The sequence below is a fragment of the Phasianus colchicus genome, chromosome Z, assembly GCF_987193195.1.
Source record: "Phasianus colchicus chromosome Z, bPhaCol1.hap1.1, whole genome shotgun sequence".
Taxonomy (NCBI): domain Eukaryota; kingdom Metazoa; phylum Chordata; class Aves; order Galliformes; family Phasianidae; genus Phasianus; species Phasianus colchicus.
Genome location: NC_143476.1, coordinates 55,292,723 through 55,314,413, shown reverse-complemented (window position 1 = coordinate 55,314,413; position 21,691 = coordinate 55,292,723). Strand labels below are relative to the sequence as shown.

Here is a 21,691-nt window from a genome sequence, read left to right as displayed (position 1 = left end):
CTTACTATTTTTTTCCAGGTAGATCTATATGTAAGAATACAGCTATGGTTGGAGGTATCCTCCATCAGTTCTTGGCTCAAGAAAGCAGTCCTTAAGCTGTCAACATGTACCATTTCAATTCATCCCATTATACTGGACTGATAAACAGTCAGCATAGTGGGTAGATATGCTAAATAGAAACAAGTTATACCACTATGATATTACAAGTTTAAAACAATGTAAACAACTGTGTTCCCACGTCATACATGATATATGCTTCACCTCCATTTGTCTTTTTTTCATGCATTCTCTGATCACAAATGACTATGTGTGTTAAGCTTGATGTTTGCCTAATTCAGAATTTTACACATAGGATTTCTGAAGCAACATGAGGTGTGCCACTTGATGCAGATTTAAAGTGCAATAGAAGCGGAAATTTCTTGTGTGCCAAGCTAGCAAGGCATAATGTGTCCAATTTGCATAAGTTGCCCAAATTATACATTAGCTGAATTACCTCTTAAATGCTATCCATATTGTATCTATCACTGATAATGAACTACTCATAGATGTGAATGTAAGTCATTCACTCATTTATCGGTCCAGACTACTTTGTCACAAACGAGGAACACCAAATTTTGTATTCCTGTCTCCAGGTTGATTGAAAAATGCATACAGTCATAAGTAGGCAGACAGCTTCTTATTAGCAATGCATTTGAAGAAATAGGCAATGTTATATCCTTGAAGCATACAAAGATAGATATAAGTTTTTGAGAAATTATTAAGCAAACAGAAGATGTTCTGTGAACAACTGGAATTCATATACATTAGCATATTAGCTGAGTGATAACAGTCATAAATTTAAAATAGATCTGCTCTTCTGTCCTCATGTATTACAACACTCTGCAGTAGCTTTAGGATCTGAAATTCCAGAAACAGGAGAAGAAATAGTAGTGGAAAACTATCCTGTCACAAGGACTATTCAGCCTTGCAAATCATTTATACCTGATCAGCTAATATCAGCTTTCAATTGTATTGACCAAAGTGATACTGTGTAAACTGTAACAGGGTTGTACTACTCAAGTGAAGCCTCAGACTGAAATCAAATGTGTGGTTCTGGATCTTAAGCAGATCTTGAACCTTCCCTAAGCAAAAGGGGGAAAAAAAGAAAAAAGAAAAAATAACAAACAAACAACAACAATAATAAAAAAAAAAAACAGCAAAAAAAAAAAAGCAGTGGAAATAGTTACAGCCACTTGTGATCAAAACAGCCACCGATGCTTTACATTAATTTCAATCAAAATAGTAAGAGAGACACTTAGTCTAATATAAAATAAAAAAAAGATAGTTGCTTTTTGCTGCTTCAGAACAGTTTATCTAGATCTCTGTGTAGTTGTCTTAAACGAGACTCATTTGTTCTGAGTTTTCATTTCTCAGCTTTTAATAAATTCTTCATTTTTTTTCTTTAAAATGTCATTAAATTGGAAACTTTCAAATTCTATTATGCTAACTCTATGGTGCATTCAAATTTTATAATCACTTTAGTCAAAAAGGGAATATTATACTTAATGGGATTTAATTCTGCATATTGTTGCTACATTTGTAAGAATCAGATCAGCTGAGAGAGTGATATGTGCTCTGTTTGTTCTTGTGCATCATGATGTGCATCATCAGGCTGATTGTTACATGTCAGGAGCTAAATAGCCACTCTGAATTTTCACTTTTTGTGTCATAGAAGACAAATGAGGAGACAATAGAAAATGAAGGTTATTTTTCCAGAAAATATGTATTACCTAAGTTACAGAACAAGAAAGAAATATTTAGATTGTCAGATCTCAGGCTAAATTCTCAGGACAACTAGAGAAAAAAAAAAAAAAAAAAGTAATAAAAAGCAAATAAATAAATAAAAATAAAACCTTATTAAAAAATTAACTTTCTGGATGCAGTTTTTTTCAGAGAGACCCCCATCAATGAATATATGAAATACAAAGGGTAAATATTCCCATCATCATAGGACAAATTTTGCTACATTAATCTATTTGAGACATGGCTTCAAACATTGCAGTATTTCCAATATTTTGCATTTCCCCTTATATTTCACAAATCTCTTGCTTCTCTGAAATCATTCTCTGTGGGGAAAAAAAAAAAAAAAAAAACAAGTAGAAATAGCAGCAATTTGGGTTAGCTTTCTGTGAGCTCCGGTGCAACTAACCTGCCACAGTTTTGCAGCCACAAATAATATTATTATTCTGCACATTTTACAGTCTGATCTAGGCATAGACACCCGGCCAGCAAAGGAGGGATACAGCTCACATAGAGCTATAGCAACTGATAAGCGTACCTGTAAACCAAGAAGCTGCAAGATGCCTTGATTAATGGGTTGGATTTTAAAGTTGAACCCAGGGTTTCACCTGGAGATTAATGGAAATGTAATCGAATGGGAATAAATAGAAATATATGCTTTAATAAGATATTTTCTTGGGAGATATCTGGGGTGAAATCTTATGTGACAACACTGTACCAAAATCCTCTCTCTACCAACTGCCATCTTTCTACTCTGTAGGTACTTTATTCCTTTTGCCTTTTTTTCTAAATTCTCACATCAAGAAGAACTCAATATCTCTTCAGCTCCTCCTAATTCCCTGCTTAATGACTATAGGGGCAATTTAGAACTTTACAGTTATTTATTTGCTTGAATCTCTGAGTGAACTTGTTCTTTATTGATTTGAAATTGTTAAACAGTGCTTGTTTAAGGAAAAAAAAAAAAAAAAAGAAAAAGTCTTTTTCTAAACATCAAAAACTAAGTACTACTGAAAAGAATCCGAATTCAGATTGCAAATTTTTATCTTTCTAGCTAGGGAGAGAAGATAGGAGCAGCTACACATTTTATATAGATTGGTCTATATGGAAAATGGCATGGTGCCAACAACACTTTGAAAGAACAAGGAAATATCAACTGCTGAAAAAAGAATCTGGACATTTGGTCAGAGTACAAACAACTTAACAATTCCAATTACCCAGCCATCAGAACTATGTGAAGAAACGCATTACATCAACAGACTTCAGCAATGAAAGACTGTCTCTTGAAATTTTCAAATGCATGAGGAGAGTTAGGAAAGAGAATTTTTTAAGCACTTAGGATGTAGAATTCACTGCTGTTATTCAAAATTTAATTATTTATACACCTTATCTAACTATATCGTCCAGTGCTTCTGACAAAGACTATTCTGTTACTAAAATATTGTTTTCAACAATAAGAGCTATAAATATACTGTATTCAATAGATATCTCATTGATATATATATATTGCAATTAACATGGACATTTAATGCCTATAGGTAGTTTAGGCAAAATTAAGGGAAATTAGTAAAATAAAAATAAAATAAAAATAAAAATAAAAATAAAATAAAAATAAAAATAAAAATAAAGTGATTTCAACTGGGGAAAAGAATTTCTCACTCACTAGAGATGTTCTCCACGTAGCAAACATGTTACACATTACTTTATATTTCCCATTGTTTTTAACACCTGCACATAGTTGAAATATCTTGAGTCACAACAAGGCAGTTTCAGCTATTTATGAGTCAGGATATTCTTGAATATGTCTGTAACTACTATTTAAATACAATGTAACTGTAGTTTTGTATTAGAGAACATTTATATTCTGTTGATTGATTCACAGTTTTTAAGTTTCAGGAAAGAAAAATCTTTAACTAATACATTAACTTTGGAAAATATATCCTTTATAGTACTTAAGGTAACAAAAACATTAGAAATCACAGCATGATTGTTACTACAAAATCCCCAATTGACTTTTCATGTAAATCTATTTGACACTTCCTTACAGGTGAAAGGTGAAAATTTTCTTTCACAAGACTTGACATTTCTGTCATTATTGCTCTGTTTGTGTGTCGTTGCTCAGTTTATATATGAGTTTCACCAATAGTTTTTAACTCAAAACAAATGATACTCAGAGACTAAAGGAATTCTCTTACAGTGGGTTGTGTCATGAGCTTCTCCAATACATTTTGACTACTAAAGTACAACAAGATCATTCTAATGAATTCTAATTCTGACCTCTTCTGCTTTGCAGAGTATTGTTCATGAGATACTTCCACACTGCAAAAGCTAAACACTGCAGTTACTTGCAAAGAAAAACACAACAATTGCTATCATTGGGAATTTAAATAAATAAATAAATAAATAAAGTTTTTGCAGAAAAAATTCCACATGCAACATTACATACTTGCAGTGAATGACCGGTGCATAGGGCAGTTGAGCAAGTATGAGTCATTTGTGCAGTGGTGAATAAGCAGTAGAAATAGATGCCAGCTGCAACAAACAATGACTTTCAAAATTCCATGTTATGTTGAGACAGAAATGGGCACACTGTGACAGAGATGAACACACTGTGAGTGCCCCATTTTATTTTTTTATTTTTTTTTTTCCGGCTCCAGGAAAGAAAGAAGGATTTGAAAGAAAGAATTCATGTATTCAGTTTCTATTGGACAGAAAGCATGGGAAGTATATTTTTATGTATGCCTGTTTTAAATCTGTAAGAACATTGAGAAAAGGAGATGATAAATAGAATGTCAATTTACAATAAGGAGTTAAAGCGTTGGGAGTCTAGCAGAATGGCATCATAAGCTGGCTTTTGGAAAAGGAGACTGAGCAGCAAGCAACAGTGCTGAATTCATTTATTATGAAACCAGTAAAGGATAGGAGAAGGAAAAGGAAAAAAGAAGAACTCTAACCCAAACATTGTCCTCTAACCACTTGTAGGCACCATGACAGAAGAAAAGTTTCAAATTCTCCATAGCACTACACAGGAAAAACATGCAATCTATACCTTTTTGGAGGAAGCCAAGCTGTCAAAGCTTGTAATCTTTTGAGATACTCAGTATCACACAGATATTTAATTGTGTGCACCCTGCTAGGATTAACAATGGAGGTCTATAATAAAAGAAAATCATGATTGTAATAGCTGTTCTGAATTCCAAGCTAGTATTTCTTTCTTCATCAGCTCAGTGTCTGTGATCCTATCAAAAATACGTTTAGGTGCAACACTTACGCAAAGGATTCTGAGACCACATCTTCACATATCACTGAAATTTCCTCAAGTGAGTATAAGAGTTTGGACCAGGCTCATTATCTACTATTTTCTATGTAGGATGGACAAAAAATGACTGCTGTTGGTGCAAATATTGCATCTAGGACATATAAAGGTAAATTTTAGCGAAAGCATAATACTCAAGGTTAAGCTAATAAATAACATTTCCTTGGAAATTTACAGTGCCATATGACCTTCCTTCTTAGAAAATTTAGTCAGCAACTAGCACTGAGTTCTGGCTTCCTGACTGTCCTTGCCCTGTTTTCTAGATGCCTTCTCTGACACTGGATATGTTACATGAAATCCTGCTAAATCAATCTATGTGGTATATGACAAGTGGTGATACAAGCACAAGACACAGGAAACCAAAGTTCTGAATCAATGCAAACCTGAGACACGAGCCCTCTAAAGCTCCCTTCTGTTTGCTTTCAGTGATTTACTTCTGTTTCAGTCATTGAATATTATCTCAGTGAGGGTATAATATTCCTTGAGATTTCAGTCTTAAGTTTAGGACAATTTTTAATGTATATCCTGTTTTGTTTTGTTTTACTGAGATAATAGACATTCTTTTTGCTGAAAGGATCATTTTGGAATTTATCCAGTGAGGATTTGTATTCTCATACCTAGTTACTAACATTTGACAAAAAGTAGATAAAATTTTAGACAGTCACAGGCTACTAGTGTTAGCAGTAGCATTTGAGATACCCCTAAGCAAAGAGCCTGTTGCTACACGTAATGTCCCTAACTTTGTATTGGGAAAAGAGTGCATGAGTCACTGGAAGTAAGAAGATTCATATTTTCTCCCAGACATGTCTTCTCTTTGCATGCTGTTTAAAGACTGAACTATATAAAACAGGATTGACATTATGTAATTACTTGCCTCTTACACTGTGCTAACTCAATTTGCCTTTCATTCCCAGGTATTTAAAAGACCATTATTTTCCCATCAGACTTTACTGTCTGCCAGTTAAAGCTTTAGATCGATGATGTGGAGAGGGAACTTTGTTATAAAAGGTTTCAGGTAGACATATTGAAAACATCTGTTTTGAATTGCTTTTCTTTCCTCTTTTTCTCTCTTCATTTCTACATTTTTTTAGCAGATATGACAGTTTCCCTGACATTTTTAATAAAGTCTTTTTTTTTTTTTTTTTTTTTTTTTTTAGTATTGTTTTGCAAAGCGAAACATTTGTGCCTGAATGCCAGATTTGCTTAATAGTACTTGCTAAGAAAGTAAGAGGAAAGGCTTCTAACAATCCAGGACTTTACATTTCTTTTGCCATCTTTGATCTAAGAGCTGAAACACACTGAATAGGAGGATGTTAACATGGGCTGCACCTAAGATAGATATCTGTAGCATATTGTTTTCCCTTTAGCTAGATAATTCTTGGTGGGACGCAGTTTTTCTGAGTCACACGATGAGAATTCATTAGTGTCCAAGAGAACATGAGGTAGGGCTGGTTAATAATCAAGTGGATAACCACCTGAGTTGAAAATTCTGGTGCTATCCATAGTTATTCACTGTCATCTTAAGTAATAAAAGCCATGTTAGTAAGGTCTCTCTCTTGTACAATAATTTGAATTTGGGTCATTTTCTTTCTGTCTGTGTAGTTATGGAAAATGGCTGCACTTTTGAGGTGCAGAAAATCACAGTAATTGCATTATACATGAGAACTGTGCAAAGGGGCAGATGATAGAAAGTCATACAATTTCCCCCCACAGAAAAAGCATTTGTAGAGAAAAGAAAAATGGATAAAAAGATCATTATAAGCAGACTTGAGTATACCAGCCAATTAAAACATTTTTAATAGCAATGCCATTTTTGACAGCTATAATATGATTACAGTTCAGTATTTAAGAATATGACAGTATCTTCATACTTGACTTTAATAAGTAAAATTGTTCTGCTGTACCTTTCATTTAACTTTTTCAAGCAAATTCATTTAAAATTTTCAATCACAGACTCTAGAACAGAAACTCTTCCACCCTCAGACAAGCAGACTTGTCTGGTTTAGACAAGCATCAGATTTAATATTACAGGAAACTCATATTTGATTATGATTTTTCAGCCAAATTCTTAGATTTCATCAGGTACCATATCTCCACAGGAGATAGCAAATTTGAATCTAATCATTTTATTGTTTTCAATAAAGTTTATTTCTTCCATTGTCTTCAAGAGAAGCATACCCAGTCCTAGGTCACAGCATTGTGATAGCTATAAAAAAAATCAAGCAAGAGACCACTCTTCTACTGGTGGTCTCTTTCTCCTTACTCTTCTTTCTTTTGGATTGGCTGTATGAAAGGATTCTAAGATGTACTGTTTCATTAGTGTGTCAGAAACTATATTTGTGATTCATTTGTTATTGCTCTTTCCTTTTATCCTATAGATGGTGATAGATTCTGTCAGTTGCTCAAATGTGTGAGCAGCTCTGACTAATGGTTCATACTGTGTCTTAAGAACATGCCCTGATGCATCAGTTCTAATATGCCATGCATATTTCCCTAATTAAAAAAATGTCCCCAAAATTCTGTTTGGTAAAGAATATTTTTTTATATATTTTACATTTCTCGGTCTTTAGTGCTGTTTGAGGCTTAAAAGCTATTGTACTCTTCCTCAAGAGGCACATTTCTGTTGTGGTTGCCATTCACAGATACTAGCTATGATGCATGTATAAACAGGTAAACAAACTGATTATCTTTTCCCTTGTAGTTTTAACAACAAGCAATGAACAGTTATGCTGAGAAAGCAGTATTCTATTTAGTCCTAATGAAGTTGCAGCTATGTTCACTATTTTATCAGAAAAAAATGAGATACTTCAGGCAGAGTTCTTCTTAAAAAACATGCAAGAAGTTGCTTACAACTTGTATCAAATTATTATGCCAGAATAATTCATTCACTCTTTTACCTTCATTCTGATACCATTTTGTTGATTAGATAAATTAGGAGGAAATTTGTTAAACTTTCAAAATTAAATCTTTCATTAGATTATCCTAGGCACACACTTAAGATATTTCTGTGTTCTACTCAAAATTTTCTGTGTGACTAATCCACAAACACATGGATCCAATATTAAATCACTGAACTCCTGCCAGGGAGCTTAGGTATTTCATACAGGTTTACTGCCTTCATCTTGAATTAAAATGCTTAGGTGCCATTAAAATGACAGGTGCCAAAGCACCAAAATTTTAGGAGTTTCTGCCCCTTTTTTTTTTTTCTTTCTTTTTTTTTTTTTTTTTTTTTGGCCTCTTCGTGTAGCATTTCATTTGTGTCAGCAGCCAGAACAAAGCTGTCATACTGACTGCAGTTTCTCTTCACTCCATTTCATGCCATCCTGGAGGACTTTCCAGACTGGTGCCACTAGCTTTACCATGTGTTTGGAGATCCTACAGAATACAGCAGTTTAAATAGCAGCATAGTACTGAATGATGCATCCTCATCCTCCATTACATTTCTATTGCCTGCAGCACACATGATTCCTAGTTGGTTATTTTTTGTTATTATTTTTTAAATTGTTGACCTGTGCATCTACTATTCACACTCTACACCTGATAACAGAATCTTGTGCTGGAGTTTAGCAGAGTGACTTAAAAGCACTCACTCTTTCTGTCAAAAGTACAATCCTCTTCTTCAGGAGTGCAAAGGAAAAGTGCTGACAAAGGTATTAAAGCAAAGTTCTGGGCTTGTTGTTTTAGAAAGGTTTGATGCTGTATTGTGTATTATTAATGAGCATGAGATTTGAGATTAGAAACCCAGCAGTGAAGCTTTCTTTGTGGCTGACCTTGTAACATGGCAGTCAATGTTCCCATTTGTGGAAGCTTATTTGAGTTTAATGTAAAGCATAAAATTCCCCTACTCCCCCCAGCTGGATGTAACACAAATTCATGAAAAGTTCAAGATCCCTACTGAAACAATTCTGCTGTGTTTGTCGTCTTGCTCCACTGTTCCCAGTATTTGGACAAAAGGGGCATGATACAAGCACTGTTCAAAGGGAGCATTGCTGGCAATAAAATACCAATGATACAGTGCAGTTGTACCTGAGGCATTTTATTGTTTCCTTACATTAAAGTAGGTATACAAAGACCTCAGACTGAACTGTGCAATGTTACACTGGCTTCACTAATTTTTTGAAGGTAAGTGTGGTCACTGGTGGAGAAATAGTCTGGTCTTGTTAGAATTCCAACTAGACATTATAGAGTGCAATCCACAGAGTAAACTGTATACTACATTGTATGGGGTAGTCAGAGTGCTTTATGAGGGTAAAATCAAGAAGTTTCAGTCCATACTTTGTTTAAAGTATTGAAGACTAAGGCTTATAGTATTTATTACAAACTTTAAAATACTTCAGTTAATACTTCACGTAATTACAAAACTTGTTTAAATCATCATGGTTTGGTTTTTATTTTCAAGACCAATTCAGTAAGGAAAATGTCCGGTTGCTTCTTCTGCCGATTTATAAAAAACTGAAGTAATTTGCTCAGGAAGGAAAAAAATTCAACCTTGGATGATTTATCTTTGCTTTTCTTGTGAGTCACAGGCGTGTGTAAGCTACAGCTTTCATTAACAGTTCAGACAGTATGGTCTCTGAAGCAAGCAATGATCTCTTGCTACAGAAAGCTCATTTGTATGTTTGTTTATTTTCCTTGTAGAGGCACAAAGATTCAGGCGAATGAATGAGGCTTGTTTAGAGGATGCATGAGACAATCTTCAGTTCTTATCAAGGCTGTTGAGCCTCAAAAGTAAAGCTATGCTAAATGATAAAATGTTGTTTTTGCCTCTCTCCATCCCACATTTTGCACAGCAGTTTGATTGATATGTTTCTTATGATGCCACTATGCATGTATGGACAGTGAGAGTGCACCAGAGTAAGTTTTTTCCCTTGTTCCAAATGGAACTCTTCCATTATGATAACCACAAGCCCCAAGGATGCTTAAAAGTTGAGATCAGACAAAAATATCAATTTAGGGAAAGAAGAGATGCAATTAAACAGCTGACAGGATTATTAGAGTAACTGTGGTTGTAAAAAAGAGACAATAACATACATACTTAAATATAAAATTATGCAGTATTGCAATAGGGGCAAGTGTTGCAAGGTTTTTGTACAGCTATTATAAAAATATCATTTCTGTAACTGGCCAAAACCTGAGATATATAGTTATTCACCCTATGCAGACAGATAAATCTATTTTTTGATAGCTGGACTATATAATCCATACTCAGACTATCAAGAAAAAGCTGAATAATTTAGATCAGTATGTTCAACTATCAAAGAATTCCTACTTTTCAGAAAGTGACAAACGAGAATACCTATTGGTAGTTTAATCATAGTAAAACTAACAATACGTTGGTGAATCGCTTAGATACATAACCCTGACTGAATCTATACAGTGCTTCAAGTCTGTGGCAACATGTGAATGCAAACTGTTAGCTTCTTGTCCAGAAGTGCTACAATTCATTACATGTTAAATGTAGAGTGGAAGAAAATGCTTTACCCAATATAAACTTTGGTGTTTTTCTTTATGATCTCCAGTCATAATAGAAGTATGTCTAATTGCTCGGCTTTAATAAAAGAAACCTCCATTTCTACACGAATTTAAAGCATACACTGCAACAGAATAGTTCTTTTGACTCTTGACAGTAAGCATAGACCTTGCTTCAGACTTCATCTGAAGGCAACTTAGTCACTCATCAGTGAGCCATTGGTACCATATCAATTATATTTTGGAAGTTATTTTGATTGCATAGTTCTGAATATAGCATTACAAAGGATCTCAAGGAGTACTGTTGACGGCTTTGCTTTCAAAAGAGCTAATTTAGGTACATCTTTATGATACTGATAGTTACACTGGAAATAGTACCACTATGAAAATATACTTGTGGAAATAATCAGTAGTTCCACAGGTATAATAACTGACCCATATTTTCAGACAATAGTTGGTGGCAAACAATTCACACCAGTGCTAAAATCCAATAGGGAGAGATTGACATAAGATGTAATGTGACGTTTGAAATCATGAACACGTGGGACTGTTTGCTTTGCAAAATCAGTAGCTTCTGATAGTGGTTATTTGATAGTCTTACCAGGTAGTTTTGTGAACATCCAAATTGTAAAAGCCTAATATATCTGACTTACTTAGATTTAGCCCTTAATTTCTCTTTATGTGTTCCAAAGAGATGTAGTATTCATTTTAAGAAACAGACTTTTTTATCAAGAGGAGCATATCACTTCTTGGAAAGTGAAATGAGAAGTGGTGAGACAAAAATTCACTCAGAACAAGTCTCCCATACACTGCAAGTTTTCACACTGCAATTTAATAATAGACCAGCTGAAAGTCTGAGGTCAGCAATTTCCACTTGCTTCAGAGATACTATTTCCTACATGTCCATGATTTTCTTCAGATTTTGTATGGATAACCATGTAGTTCTCAGTTCTTAAAACTAATTCAGTGTGTTTCAAAGCTGTTAGAGGTCATATCAACAGAGGAAGTCTGTCACCCTGATGTTATAAGGTTCTCCAAAGATCTTTCTTTTCTGCACATAAAGGTGTAGCCTCTCTTATCATTTCAGAAGTCCTTGAACAAAAAAAGCACTGCGCAGTGTATTAATTGACCTTTTCTGGCATGTTCTCTTTTATTCTCTTCACCCATTCTAATGGGGGAACTCTTCACCAGGTCTCAGAAAACAAAACAGAACAAAAAGGAATGAACCAACAGAATAACCTGCTACTATTCTTTTGCTATGATTCCCCTATATATACAGCAGACCTGATTAAAGCCCCTGGAAAATCTGTATACAATTGTATTGATTTTTCTTTAAACCAGGAGGTAGCATCACCATTTTTGTATCTTTAGCTTGCAAGTGGAATAGAACTTGATTCACCTTGTTGAAATGTCCCCAGGGCTGTGAAGACTTAGATTTACAGATCACAAAACTTCAGGATGCGGTAAAGTTATTCTTTCTGTTCTGAATCCACAAGGGAGGAAGGCCAACTTCCGAAAGGACATTTGCAAGGTGGATCAGAGCTTGCACGGCTGAAGAATATACAAAGAAAAAGAGCAAGTGGCATGCTCATCTGATCACATTCCCCAAGGACAATACCTACTTCCTACAACAAAAGTGCAAAAGCTTCATCTTTGAAATTGTGCAGGGCCACAAACTAGAAGCAGCTGCTCAGTTTCTTCCAACTTTGGAAGTTGAGACCTGGGGGCTGAATCATATGCAGCCTTCAAGAGGAGAACAGTGCAGTCTGTGGTCTCTTTAATAACATTGTCTTCCTTTATTTTTTAACTACAGTGTAATGAAGGAATAAATGAGAAAGAAGACCTGACCTACAGTTAATATAATTTGAGTGACTTCACTGACTTCACACCAGCTCTGTACCAGTTCACACCAAATGAGGTTCTGAACCCATCCAAGCTTGTACATAACACACTCATGTTTGTCACTCTCTTTGCTCCCTAGACTCCTGGATGCTTCTGTGATTTATAAATAATAATAATAATAATAATAATTAAAAAAAAAAATTAAAAAAAAAATCTGGAGCAAGAGAAAAATATTTCTGTCTGTGGAGGCATCTTGTGCCTACTCTTAGCAAGAGCAAAGTGGCCAGGTAGAAGTGAATCTCACCATGCCTTCTTGATAATCCCCATATTAAAATGATGGCCAGGGTTATTACTTACAACAGATTTTATGTACAGCTGCAGGAGGACTCTGTGAACTATCAGCATGACTGGGATAGCTCTAGAAAATGGTGTCCTGACGTGTTCACAGTCCTAAGAAAAACCTGCAATATATAATGTTTCCTTTTTTTATTTGAATACCTTCATTTTTCAGTAGCATTGTGTTTGTTTCTTTGGTTTTTTATCTAGTACAATAGTCAGTGTCTGTGCAACAACTTCTGTTATTAATTTTATTTCTAAATCACTTAATCCTGTGATTGTGTGTTACAAGATGCTTGAAACTGCTAAGCAAATTGGACTAATGAAAGAATTAACTGCTAGGATGTCACAGAATAAGATTGTATTTCATAACATTAACTAGTCTCACATTCTTGCCTTTCTTAATCTTAAAAATATCTCTCATAAACAGTTAAAAAAAAAAAAAAAAACGTAAGTAAGTATTTGTCAGCCCTTTGTTCAGATTCTCTCTAAGTTCAAGCCAAGCTCATAAGAAAACTTTCTGGTCAAAATGCAGCTAGAAATGCATGGAAATCAGAGCAGCTTGCAGAACTCTATCCTATAAATGAATGGAGTTATCATTTTATATTTGTTCAGCTCTTGTAGTTGTATTTCAGTATCACTTTTTCAGCTGAGAGTCAGTGGGATATATTCCTACCAGTGCAAAGTCAGATTTCAAAGTATGTTCTGTCATTGTACTTTTTGTAAGAGTTTAAATATTACCATTTTCTTCTGGAACCATTGACTTCTGAGTCCAAATTCTGCCTTCCTAAATGCTGATGGAGGCAGAGCAACCCCTGAAAGACATACAAGACTGCAATTTACTTTTAGGCTGGTACTCAAGTGATAATTCTCAGCTTGAAAAGCAATGTGTCTGGAGTTGTTTCTCAGCACCGATTTGATGTTAATTCCTGCATCAGAAAGGTTTGTAATATTTGGCAGCACTCTATTGATTTTTTTCTGACTCAGGCAGAACTAATTTTCAGTTACACAAATTAGAGAAGGGGTTAGAAAGAAAAAAGAATAAAACCTCCCCAAAACCTTAAATGTTGTTCATTTCTTTTGGCCATTTCTTTGATCCATGTTTTTTATCTGTAAGTGGTGTGTCTAATAGGGAACTGTAATATATTATGGAACAGTGAGACATAGAAATCTTGTTAGGCAATCACTACTTCAGCAGAATGAGATGCTGTTGCAACAGGAGGAAAATTATACACCAATTATTTATCCAGTCGAGAAATATTATGCCCCATAACATCAAAGACTTCCACTTATGAAATAACAGAGAGAAGGCAATTCCTATTTTTTTTTAGCAAGCCAGGGAATTTTTATTCATCTGAAACACAGCAAGACAAAAGTTTGGTACCTTGTTTAAGATTATAATCCCACAGCATCACGTGTATCCTACGTGACTGGTGCTAGGAACAGTCATGAAAAAAAATAGCTGTGTAATGTTTATATAGATTCAAATGAGTTATTATAAGTAATTAACTCATCCTGTTTCTTATTATCCTTCAAAGATTTTTTTCCTCATTATTGGAAAAATGTTTTTTCAGGCTGCCTATTCCCAGCTCATGTGTTTGTTTGTTTTCTGTACTTCTCCTAATCTTTAGTAATCATCCTTATTTTCATAAACTTTGGAACCCTCTCCAAGTTTTTCCCCTTGCATCAGAATCTTTTCTTGAAAATTCCTCAACTTCTATGTCTGATCAGAACAAGCACTGCAAGCAAAGTTTGAGATTGTAGCAATTTTGAGCGTCTTATTTCAATAGTAGGTAGGATTAACAATGTTCTCTATGTGTCAGCCTTACTGTGTCTTGAAAATGAAGTCCTCTCTGTTTTATCTTTGGCACAAATTCCAAGGGAATGAATATGCAGAGCTAGCAGAACAGAACTGCTAAAATCTGAATCATCTCTTATTCCAACAAGTACTTTATGCAAAAGGTTAGGACATGAGAAAATGGTGTAGCAAGGAAAGGTCACCTTGAAATGAAATAAACCAGCAGAGTCCTCCTAACAAAAATGCCTGGGAATGTATAACAGGCAGGTAAGGGAAATTCTTTCTGAGTACAGAGATCCCACAAAGACTACTGTGTTAGCTATCTTGTAAAAGCATTCTCATTTTATGTCTTGCTTTCTTTTGCTTTCTTTTTGACAGAAAACCTGTGTAAAACTTGTGGTGATTTGTGTTTGTCTACATCAGCCGCTGCATAATAATATACATACACACACACACACACACATATATATATAAGGATGTAATACTAGGCAAGGGTCAACATGGGAAAAGAGCACTGTTCCAGGCTCTGACCAACTGTTTTAGAGGTTTCATAATAAAAACAAAATTTTCATGCCCCTAGGATCCCTGTCTTACTCCTACATTCCCTAAATAGCTGCACAAACCAAGGTCAACTAGAATTCATTTGATATTACTTTAATGCAATGGTTGTTCAAGAGGTGAAGTTCAGTTAGGTCTGTCACACAGTGTCTAAAAACACTGTGAGCAAATTAATTTTTTTATGTATGGATACACTTAGGTATGATACATGTATTATGTCACAAGGTGTTTTTTTTAATCAGTAATAATTTGACATCTTATCTCTGCTATTCTAATTTTGCATTTTTAATATGCAATTGAAATGAAAGCAACTAATAGCAAAGGAAAACTGAGATTTATGTTCTGAATTTCCAGAAAAGAAGTATTATTTTAAAATGACTGGGCTGGAATAACAAATGTATTCTATGTGAAGACAGTAGCAGAAGAAAATATTTCATTACACAGTTCCTCAAGCAGTCTTCCTCCCTTCTTTAATGAAATGGAACAGCCTATGCCTTTAGCACTTCTTCCACTTAATCTTGTTAATGCAGTCTGTTAAGACTCCACTTTTGCAGCAGCACAGGTGTGACCACATAGAGAATACTCTTCTGCACCTGGGTATCTTATTTATTTACTACAAAATGTGTGATATTCAACACAGAGCAAAAACTGAGGCAACTGGTGAGTTCAAATATTTTCCTTCTTACTTTTTTAACAATCTGAGGTATTCCCATGAAGAATAAATAGGGAAATATTAATCACACCATACCAAATCTATCCTTGAGAAAACTCCTCTTTTAGTAGGAAGATTAATTCTTCCTACTGTGTTAAAAAATGGCAGATTAAACTGGTAAGTAGACAGTTGGGAAGTATAACATTTTTCAGACTGCAACAGATGCAAATCCAGGAATATCTCCAGCTGATTTCATTGCTTTTCAAAAGACAGAGCAAAGATTTTAAATAAAAATGTGTAAAAGTGAAAATCCATAGTGGTTATAAAAAATATGATAAAATTCAAGAAATTCTAAGGAGAGAACACTTCTGAGTCATTTCAGGCTGAAATCACTTTTATTGTTTGATTGTTGTTGTCTATATGTCTTATCATTCTACCTTGTAGAAGTTATATTGTGCCTAAAGGATGGGGGAAGGTATTATAAAGAAAGATCCAGAAAAGTGGATGGGGAATTATTCCTTTGACTGTGATGACTGTTACATAAAGTCCCAGGCAGTGTAAGTTAGATCTTTTTGCTGCACTTCTCAATTCCACTCAAGTGGCTTGAATTACCCCAGATTTACTTAGTGCTACTCAGAACCAGAATTTTTAGCAGTAGAATCACATTTTGCCATCCATTCTTCCTCTTTAGCCCCTTCAGCCTGATGATCCTCTGTCTTAAAAGAGGAAAAAAAAAATGCAGAGAGAAAGTAAAAGCAACTCTCACATTTTCAAGACAACTTTTGCTAGCAAATCATGCTCATTAACAGAAGACATAAACTATGCTTATGTATTCTTCCCTCTCAACTTTTCGTCAAGCATTACAGTTAGCTATTTTGGCAAGAAGATTTAAGCTCTGACACACTTCACATAAAAAGCTGAATTAATTAGTAGTTTTTCAGGACTGAAAATTTGTAATATATTTAGCTTACTAAATTTTTTTTAGTTTTAGTTTCTTAAATTGCACCATATCTTGTAGTTCACCAAAGTATATGACTGTAATAGTCAAATCAGACTTAATTTTCCTCAAGATACGTTGCATAAGTCATTCAGAAAGTAACAACTAAGTATTTTTAATTGCAATTGATTAATAGATTTTCAGAGATTCTAAGGATAAAAAACTTCTACAGAAATAGGACTTCTAAAGCTCAGAGGGAGAAAAAAAAGGCATAGTTGTTGACAAAAATCTCACTTGTCAAGGTGTAAAATAACCCCTTGTGCTTCCCTTCATTCTGATTTGCTATTCTCACACCTTGGTTTGTGGTCCATACTGTGTCATATTAATTATATACTTCTCTGCTTATTGCTGGACTACCTTATGTGCTGTGCTTAATTTTCAGGATTTGATAAAAGAAAACACCAAGAACTAAATTTAAAGGAATGTAATTATTGTGACATTTACTTCCTACAATAAGTGATACAACTATAATAATTCATATTGGAGATTGTATATTTGGGGAACAGTGGGGAAATGATAGTTTCAGTTAAATATTTAAATGATTTTGCCATCATGCATACCCAAAGAAATATACAGGGGTGTTTAGCTAGTTACAGTAATGTGGTATAGGCCATCAGCTATGTTAATCAAATAAGGTATCAGCCTAATTGATAAAGCATAAGTAATATTTTACTTTATGTTTGGTTTCCACAGCAGAATACTTACAATATGATGTATATTCTCATTCTGTATCATTGTCGGATGTGAATATTTTTTCTATGTCTTCTCACTAGCTTAATTACACATAGAAGGAGGAAAAAATGTTGAAATTAAATTTTTTCAGATATATTAGTAACTACTGAGCATACTTTATGAATGCTTTTAAGTCATTTTAAGTTTTTTATGTTGTAAAGTAAAATGCCACGCTTGGGTACAGTGTCCTTGGAGGTATTATTAAAGGTAGCTGTAACAATGGTTTATATATAAGTACACATATTTATTTTTTAAAGGTCCATTCCAAATGTAAACATTATGGAACAGCATGTGGTGATTTCTGGGCTTTCAGGTGCTTTTTTGTCCCTACTAAGGTTGACATTTTAAACATGGGTTTTTTTTTCCTGTTAACATGGCAGTAGTTACCTGGGTGCATTTTAGGTTTGAAATGTTTTAAATCTCAGCCTCCCTTCTTAACTTTTCCATTATTTTGTTTAGAAAAAGTAGACCATACCTGAGACTTCAATGAAAGTCAGCATATGTTTGAACATCCAATACAACTGAATGTTCAAAAAATGAAGGAATACTCAGTTATTTAAATGATGAGCTGCTGTGAGAGGTAAAATACTTTTCTATGTTCTAAGTATCGCATAGAGATTTTTCTATCATATTTTTAATATATTTCTGGTAGTGTTGAACTTAAAAATTTCCAGAAATAATGACGTAGTTACTGTTTGATTCTATTCTATTATCGTACATGCTTACAAAGGAAAAATTCTCTAAATTCTTTGAGCATTCCAGAATTTGTAAGAAAATTTTGCATGAGGTAAAATATTAGAAACAGAATATTCAAGAAGTGGGATGATAGAAGACAGTTCTGACCCAGCTGGCAATTTCTCTGAAACTACACTCTTTGTAGGTCCAGCAGCTCTGATTTGTGTGCGTCCACAGAGGGAACAACCTTCTTAAATCCTTAATCATATGCACTACACTATAATATTGCACTTCTATCACCCATCCCACAGGATGTGCTGTTTCTTTTAGATCTCCGTCCATGGTGTTGCTGCACGTTTTCGTCCCCTTATCAGCAAAAGTGCTTGGGAAGCAGTTCAGAAGATAAGCAGTAGTAGAGGAGGAGTTAAATAGGATTATACTTGAAGCCTCCTGTTATACTGAGGCTGGCTTCAGTTAGTTGTTCGTGGCACTTGAGTCATGAATACTGAAAATGCTGAGTGCCAGTTGTTTCTGTGGCTTGCACTGTACAGTGGTCCTCCTTTCTGTTGATCACCATGTGATCATGTGAGAAGATAAGGTTGTGTGATCTCACATCCTTAAAATACAAACCGTTCTGAGCCCATTCTCTGCAGCACTTCTGTGCTACAGGGCTTTGTACCTGCATAGCGCTGATCTTTGTATATGTAACACGTGTAACAAATGAGGTGTTGAGCACTACATTAAAATTTCAACCCACTTTCAATGGATGAAATAGACCATCAATATTTCTTATGCCACCTGGGCTTTCACTTGCAAAGTCCATTGATCCATTTATTCAAGTGAAAAGAAAAAAAAAAAAAAAAAAAAGTGGACTGATGTCTGAAAAAAGGTAAAGACAAGTAAGGGAGAAAAATAATTTTTTCTGCTAACCTGCATCGTAAAGCATGTAAGGGAAACACCCACTAATTACGACAAATAAGTAGTGAGTGTTACATGTGCTTCTGGAAAGCACTTTGTGTATTCAACGTATTCTCTGTATAAGCTGCTACTTTTTGAACAAGTGCACGTTTGCTTTGTAGAGAATTGCATAGAAAAACATGGTCATCACTGCTCAAATAACCATCCTGACCAGCTTATATAAACACTGTCTAAAGCTGCTAGAGATTATTTGCAGAACGTTGGATCTGATGAGCTCAAATTGAAGATAGCTTGGGTAGTATAATATTTGGGATTACCATAATAATCTCTTTAGGGAAAGTGTGCAGTATCAGCAGAACCATTGCTCGAGTCTTTGAGGGAAGTAGAAACTGTACAGTAATAAGTCTGCATTTATTATAAACTTCAGTCTTTCCCTGCAAATAAGGCAAGTTTCTGAACTCTCCAGGCTAGGGCTCTGAGTATTTAATTAAATATCTCTGAATTGAACTCACCTAAGAAGTCCAAATTGTTGGCTGGCAACTTGCTTTTTGTTGCATAGTAACTTGTTTTACTGTAACATCATCCTTCAAAGTTACACACACAATTTCCATGCATATGAGTTACTGGGAAAAAGAGTTCATAGATTAATACAGAAATGTTCATCAGATTTACAGAGCACAAGGTGAGTTGTCAAAGTTTACCAGTCCTTTGAGCCTTTGTGACCTCACTGAGCACAGCTATTCAGAGGTCAGACTTCGAGCTGCAGACTCCAGCAGAGGAGCTGATTTTCATATTTTTGAATTTGGGTACTAGGCTGTACCTGGTCTTTGCTTTCCATCACTGCCTTGCACAATATACAATACTTACCTTCTGCTGCCTCCCAGCTTGAGAACTAGACAGCTTCCCACATGCTCCGACCACTCTGTCTTAAAATCATAAATTCTGCACAAAACAAAGACACAAACAGAAAAGCTACAAACAACTGATAATCCAAGTTACATGTATACCAGTTCTACATTGTGTCTGTACTCTTAAAACCCTTATGGTCCTCTTGCTCACAATCATCTTCGTTCCTCAGAGAATCATCCAGCATTGCACATCTTGCAGCTTTTCTAGTTGATTAGCATAATGAAATTCTGCTCTTAGCAATTATTCTTAACCTACCTTAAGCCTGAAGTTTTTTGCTCCTATTTCAGGTGAGATAAAAAGATAGAGGCCCAAAATCTTTTTTTCTTTTTTTCTTTTTTTTTTTTTTAAGAAAATATCTTTTGGTCTAATAAAAAACATATCTAGCTAAAAATCTCCTCTACATACTCAAACCATCACAAATATAACAAATAATTGCTATTCATAAATTGTTAAATAATACTAGATCCATTGTAGTTGCACTTAGGAAAGAAAATAAAGGACATTTGAACCAAAAAAAGATTTTATTTTTAAATCTGTTGTTAATAAGAAAATGTGATAAGAAAACGTCTACTGAATTTTTTTTATTTTCCTTGTAATTTCATCTTCTCAATTGAATGTAAAGACAATAAGCAGAGACAATTTTTTCCAGTTTTTTTTCAAAATTGGTATGTAGCAAAAGAAAGATACAAAAAGATCAGACAAGCAGTCTGGATATTGCCTTTAGCTCTAAAGCAGCCGTAATCGTGTGAACTCATATTATTTTATCTGTCTATTTCAAAGCATTAGACAACGGTCTGTAAACACTATTATGATCATGGTAGAAACAGATACAAAATGTCATTTGAAATATAAATCCATAGTTTGGTTATAAATATTTTTCTACCACACATGAATCCTGCAAAAAGGCTGATATATAGCAAGTCATTTTCAAGCTTCAAAACATTTGTCTATATACATTGTAATGTTGTCTTCTAAGGTGTTATCCTGACTTTTCCATCTAAAAGAAAATTTAAGCCATGCAATAGGGCTACAAGTTCTAACTGCCTTTTAGCTTTATTCATTGAAAAAAAAAAGATTTTTTTCTGTAAGTCTTTTTTTCCCAGTACTCTTTAGAATAGCCATGCATTAAAGGCCAGAGCTGATCTGCAAAATGAGCTGATGTGCAATTCTGTGCTTTTCTTTTTAGTGAGGTGGAGTTTTTTTGTTTTGGGGTTTGTTTGGGGTGTTTTTTTTTCTTCCTGGTACATCATATGAGAGGAAGAAGAAAAGAAAATGTGTCACAAACAAACCTTCCCTGTCATACTCATTATAAGCTAAATAAACTTCATCTGAGACTGTGATACCACGAAAGAAATCAAACATGACGAGTGTGAGGATTTATGGGTAAAACAATTTTTTTAGCAGTAATTTATCACTCTGCTATTTTGAGTGATGATCTATCAGTTTTCTTAATATCCAACAGCCAGGACTAGTACTTTTCTTGAAATTCTTGATAAGTTCTTACAAACCACGTACAGATCAATTCTACCATGTGTACTCCATGAGATGTACAGGTACATAAGAATGGTTGCTTTTGGGGCACCTCCATGTTCCACATATGAGCAGTAGGACTGGCAGATTTGAAAATCATCAACCTTGCAGTAATGTACTGGGCTGGGTGGACCCAGCAGTATTCATAGATGGCAACAAGCTCAGGGTCCAGACTTGCATGTG

General features: G+C 34.6%; 1 protein-coding gene and 1 long non-coding RNA gene across 4 annotated transcripts in view; one reads left to right on the top strand and one right to left on the bottom strand.

Annotated features, from left to right (window-relative positions):
• The window catches only part of RORB (RAR related orphan receptor B), a 134,807-nt gene that overhangs the window by 70,080 nt on the left and 43,036 nt on the right, over positions 1-21,691 (top strand). The window lies entirely within an intron of this gene.
• Positions 16,135-19,795, bottom strand: LOC116234692 (uncharacterized). 3 transcript variants are annotated; one of them, XR_016462254.1, is made up of 4 exons: positions 19,771-19,795; positions 19,582-19,692; positions 17,450-17,513; positions 16,135-16,463 (listed from the first exon to the last, which is right to left on the bottom strand). It is a non-coding gene; the product is annotated as an uncharacterized LOC116234692 (long non-coding RNA). The 3 variants fall into 3 exon arrangements; XR_004168169.2 differs by lacking the exon at positions 19,771-19,795 and having other exon boundaries at positions 17,450-17,517; positions 19,582-19,764; XR_004168168.2 differs by lacking the exon at positions 19,771-19,795 and having other exon boundaries at positions 19,582-19,764.